Genomic DNA, 13,898 nt, shown 5'->3' with positions numbered 1-13,898 from the left:
GGACCCAGTTGTTTATTATAAAATGTTCATTTTAGTTCTGAGGTTCTGTGGTTCTAAGATAAATCATATGGGTTAAGTAACTAATAACATTTTAAAATAGCAATTGTTATGTGAAAATCCATGTTAGGTTAAATGCCATCGACTCCTGAAAAACAGGATTGCAAGAGGAAGAAGAAAACTGGTCTAATGATAGCTCATTTAGAGAAAAAGACCTAGTGGTAAACCGTAAAGTTCAAAGAGTGATAAGTCTAGAGGTAAAATGAACGAAATCTTGAGTCACATTATTAGAAATATAGCAACCAGACTACAGAAGAGAATAATCTTATTGCAAGTGCTATGAGCTGGTCAGGTCATACCTAGAACACTCAGTATAATTGCAAACCAGAAACACTGTATTTTTTTTTTTTTTCTTTTCAAGACAAAGTCTTGCTCTGTCACTCAGGCTGGAGCGCCATGGTACAATCACAGCTCACTGCAGCCTTGAACTCCTGGGATCAAGGGATCCTCCTGCCTCAGCCTTCTGAGACTACAAGCACATGCCACCATGCCTAGCTAAAATTTTTTTTTTTTGGTAGAGACAGGATCACCTTATGTTGCCCAGGCTAGACTTGAACTCCTGGGCTCAAGGGATCTTCCTGCCTTGGCCTCCAAAAGTGCTGGGATTACAGGTATGAACCAATGTGCCTAGCCTACAGTTTTTTAATTTTATAAAATAAGTTATTTCTAATGTTTCTCCAAAAGCAAAAGTGGTATATAGCAATGGCAATATTAATTCAGGCATCCAGAGCTCTGAACCTACATTTGGGTGAGATGAGGAAAAGTGTATTGTTAATTTTATGTGTCAACTTGGAAGGTGGTTCTGGATGGGATTAACATTGACATTGATGTCCTTTGAGTAAAGAAGATTGCCCTCCATGATGTATGTACACTTTATCCAATCAATAGAAGACCTGAGTAGAATGAAAAGACCACCTTCTGCAAGCCAGAGGCAATTCTCCAGCAGACTTCTGTCAGATTGGAACTGTACCATCAGCTCTCTTGGGTCTTGAGCCTGCCAGACCACACTGCAGATTTTTGGACTTCCCAGTTGCCATAATCACATGTGCCAATTCCTTATAATAAATTGTGTGTGTGTGTGTGTATGTGTGTGTGTATTCAACCACATATTAATAGCTTTTGTTTTTTGGTTTTGGTCCCACCAAGACCAAAGCTAATGATTTCAAGTATTGAGGTTTGTGTCTGAGTCTGTCTCTTATTCTGTATCCCAAGAAAAGGAGAAATAAGCATTCCCAAAGAACATGGATTTACATATCTTCGAATTCTCTTTTTCTCAGGACAGACTATTTCAAATGACTTGTGGCAGGTAATTAATCTCTCTTGATTAATGTTAACTATTTCTACTTGAGTCAGATTCAGTTGGGAAGATTTCCAACCACTAATGGTCATTCAGTTGCACAAAAATCAGCTGAGAGCTTTCTCCCACCACTTTCTCATAGACATGCATGTAAGGCTGTATATCAATATATGTTGAATAATGAAAAACTAGAAATTTTAAATGACTGGCATAACTTGGTATGGTCATAAGGCTGATAATAGGTTTCAATTGAATCACACTACTATAAAACAAAAAAATACAAAGGAACAGTCTTCTCTGGATTCCACATATAATAGACACTCAATATACATTAGTTCATTGAAAACTACATCTAGCTTGGATTAATTTTAAAGCATGTATCTATTAAGACAACCATTTCTGTTTTTTTCTCCAACATAGCAGAATAGTGGCTTTGCCAGCTTGCCTCATGCATTTGGAAAAGGCAAAATAATGTGTAGAGATTCACACTGTGAAATTTTATCCAAGAAAGAACACGGGAGTTCAACATAAAAGTGAAAAAATCTTTGGATACTCTGAAAAATAAGGCAAGCAGCAGTCTGCGGGATGGATCTGGTGGAAAACTGTGAGTGAATCCCCAGTGTATGAGATGGGGAGAAATTGTCTCTGTGATACACACTTCCACTGGCGAGTCAGGCAATCCAGGCCATGGAGGAGCTTCTTGACTTTACCAAGCCCTGATCTGACTTGGGGAGCAGTCAGGAGACTGTGAGAAATAACGGCAGTGGGAAGTACCCCACACACACTCTCAGACATGGGCGCTGATAGGAGAAAGCCATTTTTGACGCTAACTCATAGTGGGTTGTGTAAGAATGTGCCAACAAGCATGGGTTGCAGTCACTGATTTGGAGAGTCTCTGGATGGGAATTTGCAATCTGGTTTTGAGTAGGAGAGGTGAGTGTGGCATGGGCTCCAGCTATGGGTGCGGGAGTTAGACGCCTGACATGGATTGGATCTGTGTCCCCACCCAAATCTCATGTTGAATTGTAATCTCTAATGTTGGAGGTGGGGCCTGGTGGGAGGTGATTGGATCATGGAGGTGTTTCTCATGAATAGTTTAGCACCATCCCTTTGGTGCTATTCTTGTGATAGTGAGTTCTCATGAGATTTGGTTGTTTAAAAGTGTGTAGCATCTCCCCACTGGATCTCTCTTGCTCCAGACATGCCTGCTTCTGTTTTGCCTTCTGCCATAATTGTAAGCTTTCTGAGGGCTCCCAGAAGCTGGGCAGATGCCAGCATCATGCTTCCTGTATAGCCTGCAGAACCATGAGCCAATTAAACCTTTTTTCTTTATAAATTGAGTCTCAGGTATTTCTTTATAGCAATGTGATAACAGACTAATACAATACCCTCCCTTTGTGGTACTGAACTGGGAGGGTTTTAGTCTGATAGCCACAGTTTTGACCTGGGCAGGAAGCTTTACAGCTTGAGGTAGTTTTATGGTCTGAAGACAAACTTCTTGTGACTTGCTGCCAGTGTCGGACTGCAGGAGAGAGCCTTGCTGGGTCAGGGGCACGAGAACAAAGTGGGTCCCACTACCACATCCCACCCCTCCTGTTTCAGAGGTAGATCATGAGACCAGGACTACTGAGAGTTCCATGGCCTTACCCATCATCTGAAATGCCCAAGAACTTCTCCCGGTTAACAAAGGTCAAGCATAAACTCTATTGCCACCATCACAGTTGGCTCTCACTTTTAGGTGCTACCTCTTGGCCTAAAGGTTGGTCTACACAGTCCCTTACAACTTCTGCTGACTCTAGAGCACAGAGCTCAAGGAGGAGACAAGCTTTGCATTGCCTCTGTTACCACCATTGCTCACAACACCCAGGCTACTAAAGAGGCCTTGAGCCCACTCACCCACCCAGTACATCACTACTACACCTGGCATTTAAGAAAGCTACCACACAGGTTACTTATAACCAAGGAAATCATACGGAATCTATGCCACTGAATGTACCCAGGAGCAAAGCCAAATGACCCTACTCAACAAACACCATAGTCGCATCCTCAAGAAAAAGAAGTCCCACCCTAATGAAGGTAAAATTTTTAAAAAACTGGGCTGAGCACAGTGACTCACACCTGTAATCCCAGAACTTTGGGAGACTGAAGTGGGAAGACTGCTTGAGGCCAGGAGTTTGAGATCAGCCTGGCCAACATGGTGAAACCCCATCTTTACTAAAAATATAAAAAAATTAGTCAGGCATGGTGGCACACACCTGTAATCTCAGCTACTCAGGAGGCTGAGGCACAAGAATCATTTGAACCTGGGAGGTGCAGGTTGCAGTGAGCGAGATTGTGCCACTGCACTCCAGCCTGGGCAACAGAGCAAGACTCTGTCTCAAAAAAAAATTCTGGAAATGAAAAATTCATTGAAAGAATTACAAACACAGTTGAAATCTTCAATAATAGACTAGTCCAAACAGAAGAAAGAATCTTAGAATGCAATGACTGGTCTTTTTTTTCTCACTGAATGAATCCAGTGAGAAGAAAATAAAGAAAAAAGAATTTAAAAGAATGAGAAAGCCTTCAAGAAGTACGGGACTACATAAAAACAAGCAAACTGACAAATCACAAGGGAGAAGAAAAAGCAAAAGTTTAGAAACACTATTTGACTCACACCTGTAATCCCAGCACTTTGGGAGGCCAAAGTAGGCGGTGGGCAGATGACGAGGTCAGGAGACGGAGACCATCCTGGCTAACATGGTGAAATCCCATCTCTACTAAAAAAAAACACAAAAAATTAGCCAGACGTGGTGGTGGGTGCCTGTAGTCCCAGCTATTCAGAGGCTGAGGCAGGAGAATGGTGTGAACCCAGGAAGCAGAGCTTGCAGTAAGCCGAGATCGTGCCACTGCACTCCAGCCTGGGCAACAGAGTGAGACTCCATCTCAAAAAAAAAAAAAATTTTTTTGAGAAAATAATTGAGGAAAACTTCTCTATTCTAGCAAGAGATTTAGACATTCAGATACAAGAGGCCCATTGAACTCTAGGAAAATATGTTGCCTCACCACAACATATAGTCATTAGATCATCTAAAGTCAACATGAAGGAAAAAAATCCTAAATTCTGCAAGAGAAAAGCATCTAGTCACCTGGTACAGTTTGGATGTTTTCCCACTCCAAATCTCATGTTGAAATATAATTCTCATTGTTGGAGGTGGAGCCTGGTGGGAAGTGTTTGGCTCATGGGGGCAGATTCCCCATGAATAGCTTTGTGCCCTTCCTGAGATAATTAGTGGTGATGGATTCACATGAGATCCAGTTGTTTAAAAGAGTGTAGCACCTCCCCCATCTCTTTCTTGCTCCTGCTCTTGCCATGTGACACAATAGTTCTCATTCACCTTCCTCCATGATTGTAAGTTTCCTGAGGCCTCACCAGAAGCCAAGCAGATTCTGGTGACATGCTTATACAGCCTGCTGAATCATGAGCTAAATATTTTATAAAATACTCAGCCTTGGGTATTTATTTAAAGCAATGCAAAAATGGCCTAACACATCACCTATTAAGGAAAATCCATCACACTAACAGCAGACTTCTCAGCAGAAACTTTAGAAGCCAGAAGAGATTGGGATTCTATTTTCAAAGTGCTTAAAGAAAAAACTGCCAACCACTAATCTTGTATCCTGCTGGAATAAGCTTTATAAATGAAGGAAAAATAGTCTTTCCCAGACAAGCAAATACCCAGGGAATTTGTTACCACTTGACCAGTCCTACCATAAATATTAAAGGAGTTTTAAACATGGAAATGAAAGGTCGATATTTGCCATCATAAAAACATATGAAAGTATTGTCAATGAAAAGAGTCAAACTCTGTAAAATATTTGAAGAAACTTATTCTGAGCCAAATATAAGTGACCACGGCCCATGACACAGGCCTCAGGAGATCCTGAGACCATATGCCCAAGGTGGTCGGGATGCAGCTTGGTTTTATACATCTTAGGGAGACATGAGACTTCAATAAAAAAAAATTTAAGAAATACATTGGTTTGGTCCAGAAATGCAGGACAACTTGAAGCGGGGGCTTCCTGCTTATAGGTAGGTTTAAACACATTCTGGTTGACAATTGGTTGGGTTTATCTAAAGACCTGGGATCAATAGAAATGAATGTCTGGGTTAAGATAAAGGACTGTGGAGACCCAATTTCTTATTTGCAGAGGAAGTCTTCAGGTACTAGGCTTCAGAGATCATAAGTTGTAAAATGTTTCTTATCAGACTTAAAGTGTGTGTTGATGTTAATGACAGAGAGGTATAATGAGGCACAACCAACTCCCATTTCCCATCATGGCCTGAAACAGTCTCTCAGGTTAAATATTAAAAAAGCCCTGGTTGAGGAGGAAGTCCATTCAGATGGTTGAGGGGGTGCTTAGTATTTTATTTTTGGTTTACAGTATAAAACACACAGGTCTTAGAAAACAATCACACAAAAAGGACAGAGGAAGAAATCCAATGACAAAACAACAAATGACCAAACCACAAAGACAGATGGACAGAAAAAAAACAAAGAATCTACAAAGAAACTAGATGACAATTAATAACATAATAGAAACAAAACCTCAACATATGGGGTATATTACATATATGTGTGTGTGTGTGTATATATACACACACACTACATACGTATATATACATATATATATAATATACATAACGGAAAACTACTCAGCCATTAAAAGTATTATCATACCTTTTTCAGCAACATGGGTGGAACTGGAGGCCATCATCTTATGTGAAATAACTTAGAAATAGAAAGTCAAATACCATATATTCTCACTAATAAGTGGGAGCTAAATAATGTGTACACATGGACATAGAGTGTGGAATAATAAACATTGGAAGCTCAGAAGGGTGGGAAGGTGAGAAGAGGTGAAGGATGAGAAATTATCAAAACAACACTCATTATTTGAGTGATGATTACGCTCAAAGCCCAGACTTCACAACTGCATAATACATCCATGTAACAAAACTGCACTTGTACCCCTTATATTTATACAAAAAAGTAAACTATTTCTCGTGTGCTTATTATTTTCTTTGGGTATGGATATTAAATTAACCTTTTCACATGGACATGATTTTACTTATGACCAATTGGCTTCATAATGGTACCTGATGTTTTACTCTTATTTTTCTCTATTCCTAAAAACTTGAACTTTGTCTACGTTTTCTCATTATTACTGCCATGACAAAGTTATCTGGAATCTTAACAGATAAAGCCTTTTCCATGAGTGTAAATTTTCAGATGTTTTTTATAGGTATACTTTGGTAAACTCCCCTCCAAAAAACCATTCTGGATGGTTTCTACAAGTGTGACTATATCCTAGATATAGTAAGAAGAAAAGATAAACTCAGATTAAGTAAATTCTTGAGTAGCTTTAGCTCTAAGAACTTGTAACTTTCTCTAGCAAATACTACTGTAATATGCTAAATTGATGGCAAGCATTCTGCCACTTTGGTTAAAAATGCAAATAAGTTACTTTTACATGACTTGTTAGCACCACCAACTCCCTACAAAAAAGGGAAAGATATGACTGAATCAAAGAATCTTAAATTTTAGATTACATTGTGAACATTACGAATCTCATAATGAAGAAACCCTACTTCTGAAACATGCAAAAAATATTGTGACCTTACAGAGAATATCAGCAAGTCTTTAAAATATAATACTATTTTAAGATTGTATTTCTTTCAAACAGTAGTACACCACACTTGACATGAAAAATCCACTTCTTGCCACTTTCTTCCTAAGGCAAAACAAACAAACAAAAAAAAGAAAACGCTGTCACTTTTGGATAAATACAGTGATGTAAGATATAATAGTATCAAAAGTATACTTATAACACTTTCCAGTGACCCTGCAATAAAAATGGAAAACTTGCTAAAGAATGTGAGGAGCATAAAAAGACAGAAACAGGTATTTTGACAGATGTAATCCCTGTCATCCCAAAATTTTAAGAGGCTGAGGTGGGAGGATCATGTGAGGCCCGGAGTTTGAGACCAGCCTGGGCCACATAACAAGGCTCCATCTCTACCAAAAAAAGAAAATAAAAAGGAAAGAAAGAAACAGTTATTTTACAACAACACATCAGTGGTTAGAATCTCTCAGTTCCAGGCATCCAAATTCCAAACTGACATATTCTTGGGATGCAGATTCACATACTGTGATGATGACCTGAAATAGTCTTTGACAAGCCAGAGAGGTATTCTACGCTAACAATTTTCTCTTACTTTCCTTGTGGTATGAAGCCTACCAACTAACTACAATATAAACCGTGTTTAGCTTCCTTACCCTTTGGATGACAATGCCATATTTGCCATGCTAGCTAATACAGTAATAAAGGAACCCCCACACCCCAAAAATAGTTTCTCAAAAGTGAAGAAATGTGTTAAGGAAGGAATAATCAAGTATGTCAAATACTTCAAATGCTGTTGATAGATGAAATTTTGCAAACCTAGAGACTTCAGACATACATTTATTTATTACCAAAGACTGGAGAGAGTTCCTAAAACTGCACTTCAGATAACCCAGGTATAATGTCTGGGAGACATCGTAAAATGGGATTTTAACTTAGCAAGTTGAAATCTCATCAATTAAACGATAACTTGTCTGGCCAAAGATTCTGTAAACAGGTGGGGATGGTTAGAATGAAATATAGCGAATGGGACGGTCAAAGAAACAGTATAAACAGTGTAAGTCCTGTGCTCTCCAAGAGAAAGACACTAAATCTGGGCATCTGACAGTAAGGATCTTCAGCAGACTCCTGTTTGAGGCAGGATGTTACACTGGCCGCGCCATGGCCTGGATAATACCTCTGTCTACAATTCACTTCCCTTTGCTTTGATTGCATGCTCCCTAAACAATTACCTGGCTTCTAAAATTCAACTTCATGCATGCCCTGATACAATGCAGAGGTGCTGTAAAGGCAGACATAAATATTTATATCATTGGAAGGGACTATCTTCCATTTATAAACTAGCAAACTGGTATTATAGTTTGCACATCAGACTTTGGAAAGTTTTATTAGCTGAACTAATTCCCCTAATTTATTAGCATCCTGATGAAATTAAAATTCAAGCCTTGTAAAACTGAGGGCCTAGACTTAAGGACTGTGAAGCCATCCTGAGTGGTTTTGGTCTCCCCAAGTTATTCTCATCTCCCTTCTCAAACAACAACCAAATTCATCTACTTCTCTTATAGCAACCAATCACAATCACACAGAGTCCTGAAAAGAATTATTATTTCTGCTTTACAAATTAATATTTTGAGTGGTTAAACCAAAGTTTTCCAAATGTGGCCCAAAGACCAAAATATTAATATCTTCCAACATTCTGATTTCAAAAAATAAAATAATTATATCTTGTTCATTTTCCTTATTCCTGGGGCATAGAAATTATCTAGGCAATAAGATTAATATGGAAAAAGTGATTAAGAAATTCAAAAGAACAGATTACATTTTCATGTGTGAACTGCCTGAAGATAAAATGACATAGACTAGGTATGTGTGTGCATTTCACTATGTTCTACCTCCTTCAATAATTGGGGGCTTTTTTCAAGATTCACAAGCTAGGTGAAAATTATTGCTAGTATGACTCACTATTAGTGATGGAAATGTGTCATACCCTTCAGATATGCTAGGGAAGAAAAAAGGTCAAGAACTATTTTCTTTCACATACCCAGGTAAACCATAAGGGAAAAAAAAAATGTTTTTAACCTTATCAGCTTCCAAGAAGGAAGCAGGGATAGAAACTCCTTGAGAATTCATCATTTATTATCACATAGCTGAGACAGAATGCGAGACACAATGAGCAGATCCGGCTCCGTACAACCACATATAATCTAAGCCAAAGAATCCATGGCATTATCCCAAACACTTTACTGTTTTGTGTCTACAACTTAGTTTCTTCTGGACTAGGAAAGGGAAAACTTCCTTATTTGTCAAGCTTAGTTTTTTTCTGGACCAGGCAAAGAAACACACTTGACTGTGATCAAATCTGTTACTATATTTCCACCAGTCTTCTTACCCCGTTGATCATTTATTTCCCTCATTTTCAGGAAAACATGTCATTTTTCCAATTCTACAAGATAAATGGCATGTGTATTGTGAGCTCAGGTATATGCACATACACACACATTATCATAATCCAAATCCTACCACTTACAGTAATTTTCTTGACCCTCGATGTGGCCATTCCCCTGTAAAAGTCCAGTATCTTGGGGCTGCGCATGGTGGCTCACGCCTGTAATCCCGGCACTTCGGGAGGCCAAGGCGGGCGGATCACGAGGTCAGGAGATAAGAGACCATCCTGGCTAACACAGTAAAACCCTGTCTCTACTAAAAACACAAAAAAATTAGCTGGGCATGGTTGCGGGAGCCTGTAGTCCCAGCTACTCAGGAGGCTGAGGCAGGAGAATGGCGTGAACCCAGGAGGAGGAACTTGCAGTGAGCCGAGATCAAGCCACTGCACTCCAGCCTGGGCAACAGAGCGAGATTCTGTCTCAAAAAAAAAAAAAAAAAAAAGCCAGGCATGGTGGCACATGCCTGTAGTTCTAGCTACTTAAGTGGCTGAGGTAGGAGGATTGCTTGAACCCAGGAGGTTAAGGCTGCATGTGAGTTATGATCACACTGCTGCACTCCAGACTGAGTGACAGAGTGAGACCCTGTCTCAAGAGAAAAAAAGTAGCTCAAGGAAAATAGTACCTCTTATAGGTATATAAAGTAACCAATATATAGCTTTATAGGTATATAAAGGTATATAATAGTACTTCTTTATATAAAAATATGCCTGTTTATAGGGGGCAAAGGACATGAACAGACACTATTCAAAAGAAGACATACACTTAGCCAACGAGCCAAATGAAAAAATGCTGAATATCACTCATCATTAGAGAAATGCAAATCAAAACCACAATGAGATACCATTTGACACCAGTCAGAGTGGCTAGTATTAAAAAGTCAAAAAATAACAGATGCTGGCAAGGCTGTAGAGAAAAAGGAATGCTTATATACTTCTGGTGGGAATGTAAATTAGTTCAGCCACTGTGGAAAGCAGTTTGGTTATTTCTCAAAGAACTTAAAACAGAACTACCATTCAACTCAGCAATCCCATTATTGGGTCTATACCCAAAGGAATATAAATTGTTCTACCATAAAGACATGTGCACACTTAATGTTCATCACAGCACTATTCACAATAGCAAAGGCATGGAATCAACGGCAGACTGGATAAAGAACATGTGTTACATACACATCATGGAATACAATACAGCCATAACAATGAACAAGATCATGTATTTTGCAGCAACATAGATGGAGCTGGAGGCCATTACCCTAGGCAAACTAATGCAGGAACAGAAAACCAAATACCATATGTTCTCACTTATAAGTAGGAGCTAAACATTGAGTACACATGGCCACAAAGAAGAGAACAATAGATACCAGGGTCTACTTGAGAGTAGAGAGTGGAAGCAGGGCAAGGATCAAAAAACTACCTATCAGGTACCATGCTTATTACCTGGGTGATGAAATAATGTGTACATCAAACACCTGCAACACATAATTTACTATATAACAAAACTGCACATGTGCCCCTGAAACTAAAAGGTTTTTTAAAAAATAAATGTATCTTTTTTTTGGAAAAAAAACCTGGATAATAATGCATTAGTACATTATTAATATGAGCATTTGAAGACAGAAAGAGATTCAGTGATGAAGAATGGCATACAGAACAGTCATATAGAAGGAAAGACCAGTAATTTTCTTGACCCTCGATGTGGCCATTCCCCTGTAAAAGCCCAGTATCTTGGGGCCGGGCATGGTGGCTCACGCCTGTGATCCCGGCACTTTGGGAGGCCAAGGCGGGCGGATCATGAGGTCAGGAGATAGAGACCATCCTGGCTAACACGGTGAAACCCTGTGTTCTGATTTTCTATTTGTTCATTCATTGCATGAAACCCATCATATTTTAGTTGAAAATATTCTGTATATTCTGATTTATTCACTAAAATATAAGCTCTATGAGGGCAGCGTTTTTTGGTCTATTTTGCTTAGTGTTGTACTCCTAGCACCTGAAATGAGCAGCACAAAGTAGCTGCCCAATAAATATTTGTTGAAAATAAATATTGCTATGTTCTAGTTAGCTGAGTATTTACAGTAGAGGACTCTTAGGGTCTTTTCCAGGCATGAGAGCCAGTGATTTTTATTACCATAGACCAAACTAGTTTTCAGGTTTTCAATCAGGAAAGCAAAACATTGAGCAGGAGTTTTGGCAAATAGCAGGGATTGGAGAGAGAGGGAGGAAGGAGGGCAGGAGGAAAGGATGCAGGAAAGGAGAAGAGGAAGGGGCAATATAAGAATTTTGTATATATTCCTCTGAAGGAAATCTGAATTATGACAAGACAACTTATATAAAATGAAAATGCATATAGTATTAGGAAGCATATAGGGTCACTATACAACTGCACCCTTACCTTCTTACTTTTCCATCCTTAGCTATTCTCCATAAACTTCCCTTACTCTTAAAGGCCTCTATCTGGTTGTCCATCTGTTCTTCCCAGGGTTCTTTTTCATTATGACTTAAGAAAACATTACTCAGCAATCCTTTTCACCTTCTTTATCTGCAGATCTATTATGTGTCCTTCCTGGATAAGGAGAGGAAGAGGAAATTGTCCCTAGTATTGAGATGTACATGGGATGAGGCCTGCTTCTCTTATAGACTCTTCCCTGAATCCATTTCCTAAATTATATCAGGAAGGGTCTCCAAAATTCTCATTTTCTCCCTCCAGGAGTAGAACTATCATCTAACCAATTTTCTACACTCATCTTCTTTCCTACAGAAGTTTTATAAATCCTGTTTAGGCTGGTAGATAATAACTACAGTACTTATTTATGTAGGGTGAGTTAGTTACATCTTATAAGAAAATTTCAAAGCTGGACAAAATCTAAGTATTGTTCCTACTTTATATAGAAATCAAATTTAACTCATTCCCTGCAAAAAATAAATGTTTTAAAAAAATTAATATAATTTTTGTTCTTAATGATACACATTAAGCTGCTAACATGTAATAATAAGGCAAAATCTGATAAACATCTCAGCAGTCTACTAAATTTAGCATTCTGTGTTATAAACACTTTAGAATTTCAGAAGTTTTTTGTAAGCTTGATAGTATGAGTTAGATATGAAGCTATTATATTTCTCTTCTCTCTGATTAAGAAATGTACCAATGAATTTTAAAGTAAATACGGTAATAATATATTATACAGCATTATCTCTTTCAATAAGAAGATACTGGCCTTAACTACCACTTTACTGAGCCATAAAACCTAACTCTATGTGTTCATTCATTTTTTTTTTGTTTGTTCACTGTTAAATCCCTAACACTCAAAACATTGCCTATCAGTTAAATGCGTAAATGAACAAATATTGACTATGTACCTCTTATAGGCCAGATACTGTACTAGGCTCAGGAATGCAGCAATAAACAAGACCCTGCTTTCATGGAAATTACAGTCTAGGAGAGACAACCATGTAACTATTTAACCATAATTCTGATAAAAGCTATAAAGAAAAAGTATAAAATATATGAAAACAAGATCTAATATTGCTTGAAAAGTCAAAAGAGACTTTTCTGAGGAACAGATATTTAAGCTGGCACCTTTAAAAATAGAATAGGATTTAGTAAAGGGAAGAGTGAAGAGAGAAACTATTCCACATAGGTGAAACAGGACGTGTGAAAATCCAGAGGAAGCTAAGTGTGTATTGTCCATCCTCCAAGAATTGAAAACAGATCAGTGAGATTAAAGAGGAGAATTGTTAAAAATAAGGCTGGAGTGGAAGGCAGAGCTCAGATGATAAAGGGATATTGTAAATTTTTAAAACTTCCTATTTTCTTGATGTCTCAAGATTCCCACGAACAGGCTATGAACACTCTGTCTGGGCAATCAGGTGCACCAGTGTGAGAAGGCTGGTTCCTGCCACAAGTTCCCATTTTTGCTATTCTGACAGTGACCTAGTGACATTCAAACACTCCAATGAAACACTCTCATGCTTTTTGCTTATATACTGTATCCTGACCACCAACAAAGGCCCTTGTCACGGGTCCTTCCCCTGACCCTCTCTCTGCTCCCCATCTGCTTGGTTGAGCTCACTCCCTGAGAGTTCCTCCCACATACCCCCTGCATGGCATGCCATGCCTCCCTCTTCCAGGACTTGTCAGTATAATAAATCTCCTTCATTTTCACATGCCTCTCCATGGTGTTATTACACGTCTGCATCTGACTGATCATCAAAAAATCAAACAAAACAAAAAACTCAACCCATTTTAAGTAACACAATTATTCCTTACAACACAACAGGAGAAAGGGGATCAGGATATGTCACCCCAAAGTATGCCACTTTGGCATAAAGATTTTGAGCTGAAAGCAACTGAGAATCAATAGATGTAGGAAGAGTTCTTTGCTGTCCCCTTAACTGCCTAAAAGCAGGGCATAAATTACACTTTGTGAAGGTGTCCTC

At 38.7% G+C, this 13,898-nt stretch overlaps 2 protein-coding genes and 1 long non-coding RNA gene across 14 annotated transcripts in view; 1 reads left to right on the top strand and 2 right to left on the bottom strand.

Moving 5' to 3' along the window:
* The window catches only part of LOC105467667 (cation channel sperm associated auxiliary subunit beta), a 191,387-nt gene extending 178,400 nt beyond the window's left edge, over positions 1-12,987 (bottom strand). Inside the window, exon 1 of the mRNA XM_071099705.1 lies at positions 11,854-12,987. The gene's annotated coding sequence lies outside the window, so the exon portion shown is untranslated. The remainder of the gene's footprint in view (positions 1-11,853) is intronic.
* LOC105467548 (uncharacterized) overlaps positions 1-13,898 on the top strand; it is a 143,227-nt gene that overhangs the window by 24,275 nt on the left and 105,054 nt on the right. The window lies entirely within an intron of this gene.
* The window catches only part of LOC105467547 (tandem C2 domains, nuclear), a 128,725-nt gene that overhangs the window by 19,715 nt on the left and 95,112 nt on the right, over positions 1-13,898 (bottom strand). The gene's annotated exons all lie outside the window — the stretch shown is intronic.

The sequence above is a fragment of the Macaca nemestrina genome, chromosome 7, assembly GCF_043159975.1.
Source record: "Macaca nemestrina isolate mMacNem1 chromosome 7, mMacNem.hap1, whole genome shotgun sequence".
Lineage (NCBI taxonomy): Eukaryota > Metazoa > Chordata > Mammalia > Primates > Cercopithecidae > Macaca > Macaca nemestrina.
The sequence above is the reverse complement of the archived record's forward strand: the minus strand, read 5'-3'. Positions and strand labels throughout refer to the sequence as shown.